Source organism: Molothrus ater, chromosome 2 (genome assembly GCF_012460135.2).
Source record: "Molothrus ater isolate BHLD 08-10-18 breed brown headed cowbird chromosome 2, BPBGC_Mater_1.1, whole genome shotgun sequence".
In the NCBI taxonomy this organism is placed as follows: domain Eukaryota; kingdom Metazoa; phylum Chordata; class Aves; order Passeriformes; family Icteridae; genus Molothrus; species Molothrus ater.
Genome location: NC_050479.2, coordinates 89930591 through 89943303, shown reverse-complemented (window position 1 = coordinate 89943303; position 12713 = coordinate 89930591). Strand labels below are relative to the sequence as shown.

At 40.2% G+C, this 12713-nt stretch overlaps 1 protein-coding gene across 1 annotated transcript in view; it reads right to left on the bottom strand.

Annotated features, from left to right (window-relative positions):
• TBX15 (T-box transcription factor 15) overlaps nucleotides 1-12713 on the bottom strand; it is an 89581-nt gene that overhangs the window by 37545 nt on the left and 39323 nt on the right. The window lies entirely within an intron of this gene.

Genomic DNA, 12713 nt, shown 5'->3' with positions numbered 1-12713 from the left:
ACTCTTTTTGAACAATGATATTTCCTGTGAAGATACTCTTGAAGCTTTTGGTGAGAAAAATGCTCCAGGCTACTAAAGGAAAAAATAAAAGATGATAGCAAACATATGGAATATGCTACCAAGGAAACAACTGAAGCAAACTGCAGAGAAGATCCCATGACACAACCACCTGTATGGGGGAGAAGAAGAAGATTTGCCCAAAAAATAAACAAACAGACAAAAAAGTGAGGTTCAACTAGCTTAAAAGTCTAGGCTGGCATGTTGAGTCAGGTGGCCATTTCTTTGCAGAAATATTTAATGTGTTTATTGGGTAGATATGCTATATATGTTCAGTCCTCTTTTAGCCTCAGAGGGCTAAGATGAAATTTTGCATATAGCAGTGTGGTACACCCAAATTGAATCAAAATAATTCACAATACATTCTGCAAAGCAATGTGCTTATGTTTCCAACCTTATTTTTAATAGATTTGTGCTAGTATTATATAGATGATATTTAGGAAAAGAATAAAATTACATTAAACACTCCATCAAATGGCTCAGGAAGAGTTCTGTGAGTTTCACAGAACATACAGAAACAATATTTTAGAGTGTCCTCATTGCTCACACCAGTAAAGGCATCCCAGTGAGTGAACAAGACAGCTATTTACATGTGTTCTCTGCATATGAAGAAAGAAAGAAAGAGTTATCTCTGTCTGCAAAGGAAACCTAAGGAGACAAAAGTAACAATATGTGCTAAAAATGTGATTAAATCATGGCATGTAAAATTCCTTCCACACCAAGAAAATGCCAGAAGCTCTTTAACAACCTCTTGAGGTCGTGGAGGCTGTCTGAAGTTTACAGCGCTTCTGAGAGACGTCTCCTGGAGCAGCCTGCACATCAGTGCAGGTCAAGAAGAGGCTATGGTTAAGAAGAAAGAGGCAGTGAAGATACCACCCACCTCACCTCCTGCCACATGGAAACATTTCTGGAAAATCCATTTTGCTGTGGTATGGGCATAAACTGTTTGACTGATAGTTTATGAGAAACTTTGAGCCCCAAGGATCATCAGGAAGCATTTCTCTTTTATGAGAGCCCTAGGTGATGTCACTGGACAGTGGAAATTTTGTTTGAGGGGTGTTTTCAGTAAGCTTTGTCAGTTATTTAGGCAATCTGCCAGTAAAATGTAGAAATCTGCAGGAGAGAAAGGTTCAGTACTTATTGCTCGCAATCTATTTTGAAAAGGGAGTTCTTTATGTCTCCCATGGACTTCCAAGTTAGGCTGAAACAATAATAGGTCTATCCCTCTAAAGGAGTAGCACAAACTTATGCATAGAGGATTGTTACATGGAGACCAGTCCTACATCCAAAACTAATATCCTACACACAAGGTGATTCCAGACAATATGGGATAATCTCCTGGGGTTCTGTGGCCACAGGACAGATGATCAACCTGACAGTACAGAGGGGCTGAGACATTTGCTCCCTGCTTCACTACCCCAGTGACACAGGAGCAAATCTTATCTTCTTCCTCTAGCTCAAATTATTCAATCTCAAATTGTTGGAGAAGTAAGCATGAGAAGGGGTCACTATGCTTAGGTCTCTCTAGGAATGATTAATCAATTTTTCCTTCAACAAAATGAGAGAGGATACTTCACAAATCACAGTAAGATCTGTTTGTATACCTGCTCATGTCCTAAACCATTAACCAGAAGTCTTACACTTTCTCTGAGATCACAGAATACAGAATCAATTACACTGGAAAAGACCTCTGAGATCATCAAGTCCAATCTATGACTGAACACCACCATGTCAACCAGACCATGGCACTAAGTGCCACATCCAGTCTTTCCTTTAACAGGGACAGTGATTCCATCACCTCCCTGGGCAGCCCATTCCAATGTCTAATCACCTTTTCTGTGAAGAAATTCTTCCTCATGTCCAGCTTAAAGATAAACTACACTGGGAGTCTGAAGGGACTGGATCTAGAGAAAAGCAGAGCCCTCCTTCTGAAATGAGTTACTAGGTCTGAATCTGAAGAGAAGGATTTAGACCACGTCATCTGTGCTTGGTTCAGGCACTCAGAAACTGTCCTCTGAGGCAGTATGGTAAATGGCCAACAGATGGCACTTGGCTTGGTGCTGTCCCCACATCATTCCAGCATTTCCTGGACAGCCTTTCAAACTGGGCATGTGGCTGGAGCTTTGGGAATCCCTGGGAATTAACTGGAATAGCATGCTGCAAAAAATTAAGTATCGGAGGCTAAGGCCCTCTCTCACTGATTTATACTGATATTATCCCAAGTAACTTTACAGACTTCTGGAGGGCCTTTAATCATGGAAGTCAAAGGAGAGCCATAATTTTCCAAGCTGGCAAAAATCAAAAATTGCAAAAGGAGTTCAGTAATTACTGATAAGCCAGTATCTACCCAAATATGTGGTACCACACAAAAGAGAATAGAACTCTTTTTTCCCCAGGGATACTACTTTGTGCCCTGACTTATGAACCATTATTACCCCCAAGTTAGTGCACAGAACAGCAACTACCTCTCCTTCTTCTAATTTTGGAAATAGAAAGTCACTAGTGTTGTTGCTCTTAGTTCAGACTCAATAGGAACTGAGACCTGTTTTGTGTTTTCTTCAGCCTTTCCTGAGCTAAGCTCTCCTGAATGTTGTCATCCAATTCAAGACACTTAGTCCAAACCCAGGGATTCAGACGAGGTTAAGTGCATCTGACATATGAAATTCAACCCTACTGACACTTGATTTCTTCACACATCAGCTTCAGTGGGGTGCAACTTTGTTAAATTCAGAGAAATTACTTTTACTTTACATTGTTGTGAGGAGAGGGAAAGCAGGCAATAGTTCCTGAAGCCCCAATATGATTTACAAAACTGTGAGCACCCAGAGATGTGTCCTGGGGCTGGTACTACATATTGTGTATGACTGAAGGACAAACAGAAGGATTGCTGAGGAAGATAAGATACCTGTAGTTTCTTCTAACTCCAAAGCGACAAGATAAGAGTATTTCTCTCTCCTTTAAGAGGTGCCTTATACAAAAGCCCACATTCTGAACTCAAGGTGCCATCAGAGGGCCCCAGGAATGCTGACTCTCCTGCACTATGTTAGGCTGCAATCCTACTGTGTCTGGATGTGGCACTCAGGGATATGGTTCAGAGGGGATTATGGTGGTGCTAGTTTGACTGTTGTAGAGGATTTTGAAGGTCTCTTTCAACCCTCATGAATCTTTAATTTGTGCCATTTTAGTCATAAGTCAAGCCACAATTAAAGTAGTTTTATGATTTTCTCTTGTTAGGTTACAGTCCTTGAGAAATAATTCTTCGCAACCAGCTCATACATCACTGGCCACTAACAAAAGTGGGAGTAGATGCAACTGAGGTTTCTAAACCTACAGTATTTCATTGGACTTTCAGCTGGGACTGTCTCAGATCAAAATGTTCCTTATTGCTTTTACAGGAACTCATGAAATTGCACTTTCTGGTCTTAACTGTTTTTCTTCACAAGGTCATTCCTCTCACCTGTCTGATTGAAGCAAGGCCCTTTCTGCTGCACCATAGCTATGGATGTGAACATCTCCAAAGCTACCACTGACTGCACAGTTAGTACCAATCTGCCTCCTTCATTTCCCCATTCTTTCAAATCTCTTCAAAAACTCTCCATTTCCACTCTTGCTCATTCTTCATGCTTTTTTTCTGATGTTTCCACCAATTATTTGTGCTGTTCTATGAAGTGATGTGTAGCCAGAAGAAAACACAAACATTTTGGTCTTTGTGGAGACAGACATGGTGACCACAGGGAAATGCCAATGCTTAACTCTTCCAGACTGATAGGTTTTTCCTTACAGAGGAAATACTAAAACACTATCCCTTGTTACAGGCAACTTGCTGGACAAACAGACTGACCAAGTGTTTTTGACCATAGGACCTGCACTGATCTGTCAAAGCCAGACAGGCTATTGAAAGAACTGCATTTCAAGGAGGTCTAAACCATTTAATGGGAAAATACCGTAAATTTCATGGAAAAGACCCCTGGGTTCAATGTGCAAAAAAAGTCTCTAAGGCCTGAAGGCCATAACTCTCTTTCACTGTCACTGTGCAAAAAGAGTTCCCTTTTCTACTGTCCCGTTGGATGGCTTCCAACCATCCCTTCTTGCCATGCTGACTCTCCATCCAGCTGCTTACTGCAGTTTAGCTGAATTGGAGGACAGGAAATTTCTCAGCACTTTTAGCAACCTTTGAGTCTAACCAGACCAGAGAGTCATTTTCAAAGCTTCCAGGCCCCTTCTGAGCTTATAGAAGAAAATTTAAGTAGTACACGTTTTTTCTTTCTTAATCCCTTTCACATTTCTACTATCTCTGTATCACCCTGGAAATCCTCAACTTTAAATTTTTTCTGATCCACTAATCCCCAGGCTTTTTGTTGGCAGAGAGGAAGGAAAACACCATTCTGACAAGCATGGTGAGTCTGAGGTCAGCATCTGCATTGAGTGCCTCAAGATGATAGACAATAACCCAAGCCAGTTTCCAGTACCAGTGTCCTGGGATCAGAGCTGTCCCACACAAATCAGCAAGGTGCTCCTGCCTGATCTGTTTCTGTGATTCAGCTGGCCAGTATTCCTCATGTAAATTTTCTGGGTTTTCATCAATTGGGTTCAAGACACAAACTGGTATGTGAGATATTAAAAGACTATTTTCTACGCATCTTCATAGATGAATCTTCAGCAGAATTTTTTGCTGCAGCTGGAGCACAGCAGGGATACTGGTCCCCTTACTTAACCAATAAAAGAAATAGAGCTCAGTTTAGTCCTTGGCCACATCATGCAGCTCATGCACTCAACAAATGTTTTACTTCAAACTATCAAATATGTAAACTACAGGAGTGGGAACAATTACATACATAAAACATCACCTACTCAGAGGAGCCCAACAGATTTATTCTCTTTCTCTCATGATTTTTCTTCTCTTTTTTTTTAGGTTTTTTTCCTCCGTATGTGTAGATATTTAATGTAGATCCTGTCAGATTCCATTAGCATAAAGACTTCTCTTGAGTGGAATGTGGCAGCTGTTACAAGCTGTTAGGGGTTTGGTCTTTTACTGTTTATTTTTGTTTGCAGGGTTTGTGAATATTTAGTGCAACAGGTGGTCTTTCCCTCTCCCCTGCAGTTGATTTGCTGGTCATTAGGACCTGCAGACTACAAAGAAGGTACAAAATCTGGAATATGTATTGACAAAGAAAATTTGGGGAACTTTTTCTTTGGTTGTTTTTTTTTTTTTTTCCTATGAACTCAGCTGAATTTAGCAGAGTGGACACCTTGCCTTTGCTGCTGGTTGCAGACAGATCTCATGGTTCTTTTTAGATTTATGATTTTCAAACTGGCTACTGCCATCCCACAAGATCAGCAGCCTAAGAACCATGCATAAAGCAGTGTGACATTACTGGAATTTAGAAACAAAATGTCACAGCCCCATAAAAGTGAAAGAGCAGAAACTCAGCAAGTCCAAACAGTTTGTAAGAGTGGAAACTTATCTGGCCATGGGATGGCGGCTGCTGGTGTAACAACTTCAGGTACACGACTGTTTTCCCTGATAATAAACACTTGGGGAGAAGCTAAACCAAAGACTTCAGTAACGTCAAAAACACACAAGAAGTCTGGCTGTGGCAAAGGCAGCAGGAGCAGCAGAGGTGAAGCAGTCTGGAGTTGAAAAGAGCTGTTCAAATTAGCACGGTGTATTTTGCACAGCTGATCCCGCAATTGCTCTTGCTGTAGGCAAAGGTTTCTAAACACTTGGTGATTGTAACCATATGGACATACTGCACACAACAAATAACACAAAGATAGTTCTGCAGGTGTTCTTATAGATTATCTTATCCCCCTGAACTTTTCCATTCACTCACAGGCCATACGACATTAATCATCCCTTCTTCCAACATTAGCCCATTGTTGACTACATACAGCTAGAATTTATAACCTGTTTATTACTGATAATAGAGTCATAGAATTTTTTTTTTTGCTCAAAGATACCTTTTAAAATTTATCTTATGTATCCCTTAGTAATACTTATTATTATTGCATTTGTGACTGCAAGTTGCAACCAACATCAGGATTTGCTGATCTGGAGACAGTGCAAGCCTGTCCAAACTAAGAACTTCATCTATGCTCATGCTGCATTGCAATCTCAGGCAGCAAAAAGAAACGTTCAAGTAATTCATTTCTTGCCTAAGACCATGAAACTACAGCAGGACAAAATGGCATTCATATCAGCAAGACTCAAAAAGACAAAACTAGACGATGTAGAGATGGAGAAATGTGTCATAGACAAGTGGAATGACCTGACTGTCACAAATGGTATCAATAGAGACAGGCTGGTTCTGAAGTATAGAATTCCTCTGGCACTTGAACCTCAAAACCTTCCTTATCTTCCTGATATGTAGTGCTATAAGGTGTTTTATTAAGATGACTTGAGCTGACAAAACATGCAAAACCCACTCAAAAAATGCTGCACTTACCCAAACTGGGTTTAAGACTAGTACAGTTATCACACATCTATATCTCCATGGCAAACACAGCTAGTAGGAGAATATAAAAGCAAACAGAAAGACACCGAAAAACCTATGGTGGCTTTGGCTCAAAATGCAAGTCTTGCATCAATTTGACTGTGCAGTGCCAAGAGCTGACTGCCTCTGCCTTGTCTTATTCTATGTAAGACTGAAAAAAGAGAAACAAAACTCAGCAAAGAAAAAATCATCCTGATTCAGGGGTATACTCCAGCTGCTCTGCTCCACTCCAGCAATGCAAAACAGCTGTAAGCCTGGTTTAACCAGAAAGTTAAATTGGGTTTATGACTTCTCAGTATTGGCAAAGAAGTAGAAAGCAGCTGGAGTTTACTAGTATACTCAGCCCTGGGGGTTTGCCCTTAATAGTTAACTTTTGCTCCAGAGAGAAGAAAGAATATAAGCCACAGTTAAACTTTAAAGTGGATTTTTATCTCACAATCTATTGTAATTTTTCAAAGAATGCTGAGAAAAACAGAACTTGTACGCTATGCCAACATTCAGTTTAGGACCAGACATCCAAGACACCAGCTCCGGTTTTGAAATGCATCAGCTGAAGGTGGAGATGCTGACTGCTGGGCTCTGAACTCATCCTTGGCAAGTACAAATTCTCATTACAGAGGCATAAGCTAGGTAACCAAGATTGTTCTGAGTAGTACCACAGTGAAGGCTTTCTTTGTAGACTTCATACCAAATCCCATTGTATTCTTTGAGTAAAACTGCCTGCAAGTCATCAATCCATGCTTTAGACTATCTATCACAACTAAAAATATCTCATCAAATAGATGTCAACCAGAAACCTGTTCTATAAACTCTCCCATCTGTGGATGGTGGTATCTTGTTTGTTTACAAGAATTTTATAAGCATAATTTTTCCCAGCAGAGGCTTCTGGCAATCATATTTCAGGAGAACAAAATCCTCTGAAGTAGCAAAAGCTGGACTCAGGGTTTGATATTGTATTATTGTCTTCTGGAAAGCAAGAATGGCTTGGGCCCTCAGTATGTCAGACTAGCTTTGAGGAAAAAGCAATTTGAAATTTCAGTATAGAAGAAACCAAGAGATTTCTAAAATTCCCTGAGGAGACTCTCTGCAGCTGTCATTCAGATTGGGCTCAGAACGAGGAATCACCAGTAAAGCCTCACAAAAACACTGCAAAGTAGTGAATAAAGACCATATTTAAAATAATACAGGGATTTAAAATGAGCTTCCAGAAAAGTAAGATTTAGTTAAATCAGAAGAAAATATAAAAGAGTATAATATTGAAGAAAGTACAGAAGAATGCAGAGAATGGCTACCTTTAAAAACATAAGAGGTACAGGAGAGAAAAGTGGCATGTTATTAAAAGAAGAGGGAGGTGAAATTGATGACAACTTTAATCTGGCCAAGATCCTGAACTGTACAGACTACAAAGAATTTGTCTGGCCAATGTCCAAGAGTTTGTGTAAAATTAAAGAGTGGAAATGCACTTGAAAGTTAGAGCAAGTTAAAAAAAATAAGGGACCGGGCATTAGATACATTATATGCTGTAGCCTGTAAACACAGAGTCATTATTCTTATAAATAAAACCATACAACAAATATTTAGAGAGCAACTCTAACCAAAATGTTGGCTCTAAATAACCACAAATTGTGCAGGAGTTTGAAACTAGATCCCAGCCTTGTGGCAGGCCCTTCCCTGGCGGAAAGGGGCACCAACTCTGGGACAGTCTGTTTCTGGATTCTGCAGCTAGGACTACTCTCTGCCAGACAGGAAAAGAAAAATCCTTCATAAAAAAAGGAAAACATGACAGAAGATTAAGGCTGCAGAGGTATCCATTCTCCCTGAGACCTATGTGAAATCGCTGGGAAATTTAAAATTACTCTGAAGTCCAGACGATACTAAAGTTTTTTGTAGGCATAAACACAGCTCAAACAGAAGAAGTTTAACATTTTAAATATTTGCAAGCTGATATTTAGTGGCCTACGAGCCACGGGGAAAGAGATATTGTATATGTTTCCCTATACTGTGGTGGTTATCATTACAGTAGTATCAGGGAGCTAGATGGTATCTTAATAACCAGAAAGATCCCGTATTTCCATTAGTCCTTTTGAACTCTTGGCACTGCTGTCACATAGCAGTGAGCCCCACCATGTAACTGTGCACACAAGAAGAGAAAGAGTACTTTTTATTTGCCTCTGTTGTATGACTGTCCATTTTCTTCAGTGCTGTAACAAGATATATGCCACTCTATGTATTTCCTTTCTAAATGAGACGATTTCAAAAGGAAATCATTAGGAAATTTCTATGGGAATGGCTTCACAAGAAAAATGCAGCTCCATTAGGCTGAAGTTTCAAGTTTGAGTTGTTCGTTTCATTCACAATCTACAATTTTCTTTTGGGAAAACAGTAATTATCAGGCTAGTCCTGTTGAACTGTTGTTTGGGTTTGTAATAGTTCAACAAATCATTAAAGTGCATTTTTTTCATCTACATGCTACATTAGCCAAGCTGTCTGTCAGACCTCCCACATCCCTTTTCTGAGCCAGACTTTGAAAGACTATCTGCCCTTGCACAATTTAGATTGCCCTCTATCTAAACTTCTTGACTGTAATCCAAATCCTTTCAGATTTCATTCATAACAAAGCTTCTCCTTGACTCTAAACACTGCAATTGCTTGCTTGCTCAATCTGTCCTATTTTTATTACATACATGAGTGCACACACACACACAAAGACACATAAATATATGTATGGGATAGAGTTCCTAAAAATGTATTTGGGGTTTAAATCAGTGATCTGCCCATGGCTCACACAGCAGAAATTACAGTATTTTCAATGGTACTTTCCATTGGGAAGTTTCTTGCAATCTAATCTTCTGCTTGCTGTTTTGATCATCTCTGCAAAGTGACCAGATGTTTTCCTAAGCAATGATTCTGGGGAATTTTCACAAATGATAAACATATTCTTCCTTTTATTTCCTTCACATACAACTGACTTCATCCAAATCAGCCAATTTTCTGATGATGCAGCTGTGCAGGTAGGCTTGAGAGAAAAGATTCTCCAGAAGAACCTGAGCACAGTTCTGGTTTTATTAGCTTCTAGCATTTCAAGACCAAGCTAGGAATAAAAAAAAATATATATATTTTTAAAAGTGACAACATGGGGGATGGAGTTGGTATGAGTTCATGGTTCTTGGTATGAGAACCATGAGTGACTGAATAGGTTATGGGGCTGCATTACAACAGTATGGTGCATGGACCTGGAAAAGATGCATTAGGAACTTCAATCAAGCCTGTGCTATGAAAAGCAACTGTGTCATATAAATGCAATTTAATTTGAAATCTGAAATATCACATACACATGCCAAGGCTTAAATTGAATTTCCCCTCAGAATACTTCTAAAATCCCACAGCTCCCACGTACTTCCACAGAGGAAAAGCAGCACAAAACTGGTGACTTAGCCTGAGGCTTCAGCCTCAGTGAATGCATTGTCTCCTTTTCCCTTAACATTCGTGCTCCTTAGATGTGCATTTTTGGCTTGGCTTTTTTTCTTTCCTTTTAGCAAATGTCTTCAGCTGAAGCTCCCCTGGTCACATCCTGACACACTCTGCCGACCACAATCCCACATGTCCAAGTCCCCACATGCCATCACACACGCTGGTTCCAGGAAGCGCTTGCTGCTGGACTTTGTTCCTTCCACTGAGCCACCCTGATTTACGCCTGCTGAAGCCCTGGTCCCAAGTGTCATAACACCTCCACTGCACAGTTGTCCCACACGTGTATATCCTATTATCCAAACAACAGATGCACCAGCGTGCATTCACACACATACTCCAACATCTGGTGATCACAAGCTCACTGCAAAAACTCCATGGGCTTCATTCATCTTTACAGAACTCACAAACACTTCATCTGTACAACTGAAGAGGTGTGCAACTTTTTCACTTCGTTGGAAGAAGTATGGGCTTTTAATGTGACATTTACAGGCACACACAGGGAAACACAACCAATCACTTGTACTTACTCTAAAAGCACTTATTTAGCCCTTCTGAAAACAGGGCACGAATGTCTCTGACATAAACACTTCACAGGTGTTGCACACAATAACTTTACATATACACTTTTCTATTTCTTAGTCATACCTGTGTCTACGTGCCTTACCTACTGTGAGACTCACTTTCCCACTTTCTGGCTAGAAGCTGTGCCAGAATAAAACTGATAAAAGGAAGTGGAGAATCATCTCCAGATAGCTATTAAATTAAAAACATCCCACTGCTTAAGACTGAAACTGATGATTGCATAATTCAGCATTTCTGAATGTTGGAAATTTCCAGTCTGTTTGCCTTTGTTTCTCTCATCCACATCTAATATAAAAGATATAGTCAAGGAGAACGTTGGCAAAACCTTCTGATAGTTTTGTATTTTAATATATTATATACTTTAATTCAGAATGCTCATGCCTGCCTGACTCTCAATTCAGCACTCTAGAAACAATAGGATGCCCCACTGTGATGTCCTTTGGGAAGCGCATGGTCTGGAAGCACTGAAGTCACAAAAGTCTCAGGTTTGCCTGATTCCCCCACCAGTGATGTCAAAGCAGCAGTGGTGTCCTCAGAAAGCAGTTGGTTTCTGTGACCTCAGATAGCACCCTTTAGGGATGTCAAAAACAGGGCCAGTAATTTTCTGTGTATGAATACCCACACATTTTCAACCATGCAGAACCAAACTATTTCATAACCCATTCTTTTAAAACCTTTAAATGCATGTACTACACTTGGGAAATTATATGCATATTTTGAGCTTGCTGAGGATTCTTTCCAACCATCTTTTCTCTAAAAAGCTGGTCTTTTGGCAACGGAAAAAATGGCTCACTGTATCTTACTGCAAATGAGAAGAAGAAATACAAAGGATACTAATGAATTGCTACATTTAGAAAACAAGGATTAACATTTTCATGTGGAAAGGAAATCTACAAAATTCTCAAAATTTTCAATCTCCACTACAACTAAAAATGTAAATATTCCACATATTTTTTAAGTAGAAAATGAGAATTTACATCATCATTAACTTCTACTTTAGCCTTCATGATATGAGTTTAAAATAACGTCAACAGATAGCACATCAAATTTGCAGTCTCCAGATGTCTCCCAAAAAGCTCTGTTCAACCTCACTCTGCCATCCAGCTTTAGAGCTTGCACACTGAGACACTCCTCTCTCACTTAGGAGTTTCTATCACAAACTGTGGCACAGAGAAAACTAAAGGCATGCTACTGCAGAAAATGCACAGAACGGAAAGTCAAAATCACTCAAACTAAAGGCCAGAGATTGAAAGACCTCCATGGACATCAACAGACCAAGAATTCAGTGCTTGTCAGTCCTACCAGTACTTGTTGCCTTTTAGCATATTCCCCACAAAAGATCATAATGAAAAAGTGTGTGGCTTTTCTGACATAAAGATGATTCTTCACACCCTTCCCAGATGCTGCTGCAGATTTATCTTACTGCTCACTTCAAGAAGAGCACAGAGGAAAAGCAGAGTTTATCATTGGGGTTTCATTGGGAGCGGGGCGTAATTGCACAAGCAGACAGATAGAACATTCCTTATTTGGTTTCTAAACATATTATTTCATCACTTAATTTATTATCTCTCGTGCTCTTGTGCATCCTCCTGTGCCCTCCTTATTGCTGAAATGCTGCCATCTGTGGCTCAAAACTTCCTTTCAGCCCTTCCCATACTGCAGCATGAAGTGGTTGGAGAGAAGCACTGAGCTAGTAAGGGATCCACCAGTTCTTTCTGAGGAAAAAGAGGAGAAGAAAAAGATAGTCTCAGAAGAGCATACTTTCCTCCCCCTCTCTCCATCTTCCCTTCAATCATACTTCTGTCACCTTCTTCTTGTGTGGTAAAATTTGATGTGAAAAGCAGCCTGGGCTTGTCTCTGATGCTGCTGAGTTTGACCATGTGGCTACAGGAGGAGGCAGCAATTTCCTCTCCCAGTACAGTTTGGAAGCCCCACAGAGATGCTTCAAAGTGAAACTGTGACCCACCCCTAGCAGCCTGGAGCCCAGCAGGGTCTGAGATGCAGCTGGGCTGCTCTTCAGAGAGATGCACCGTGGAAGGCAGAGAGGGAGGGAAAGGACAAGGCTAAAACAGAAGAAAAGAAGTACAACAAATGTACAGGGTAAGAAAG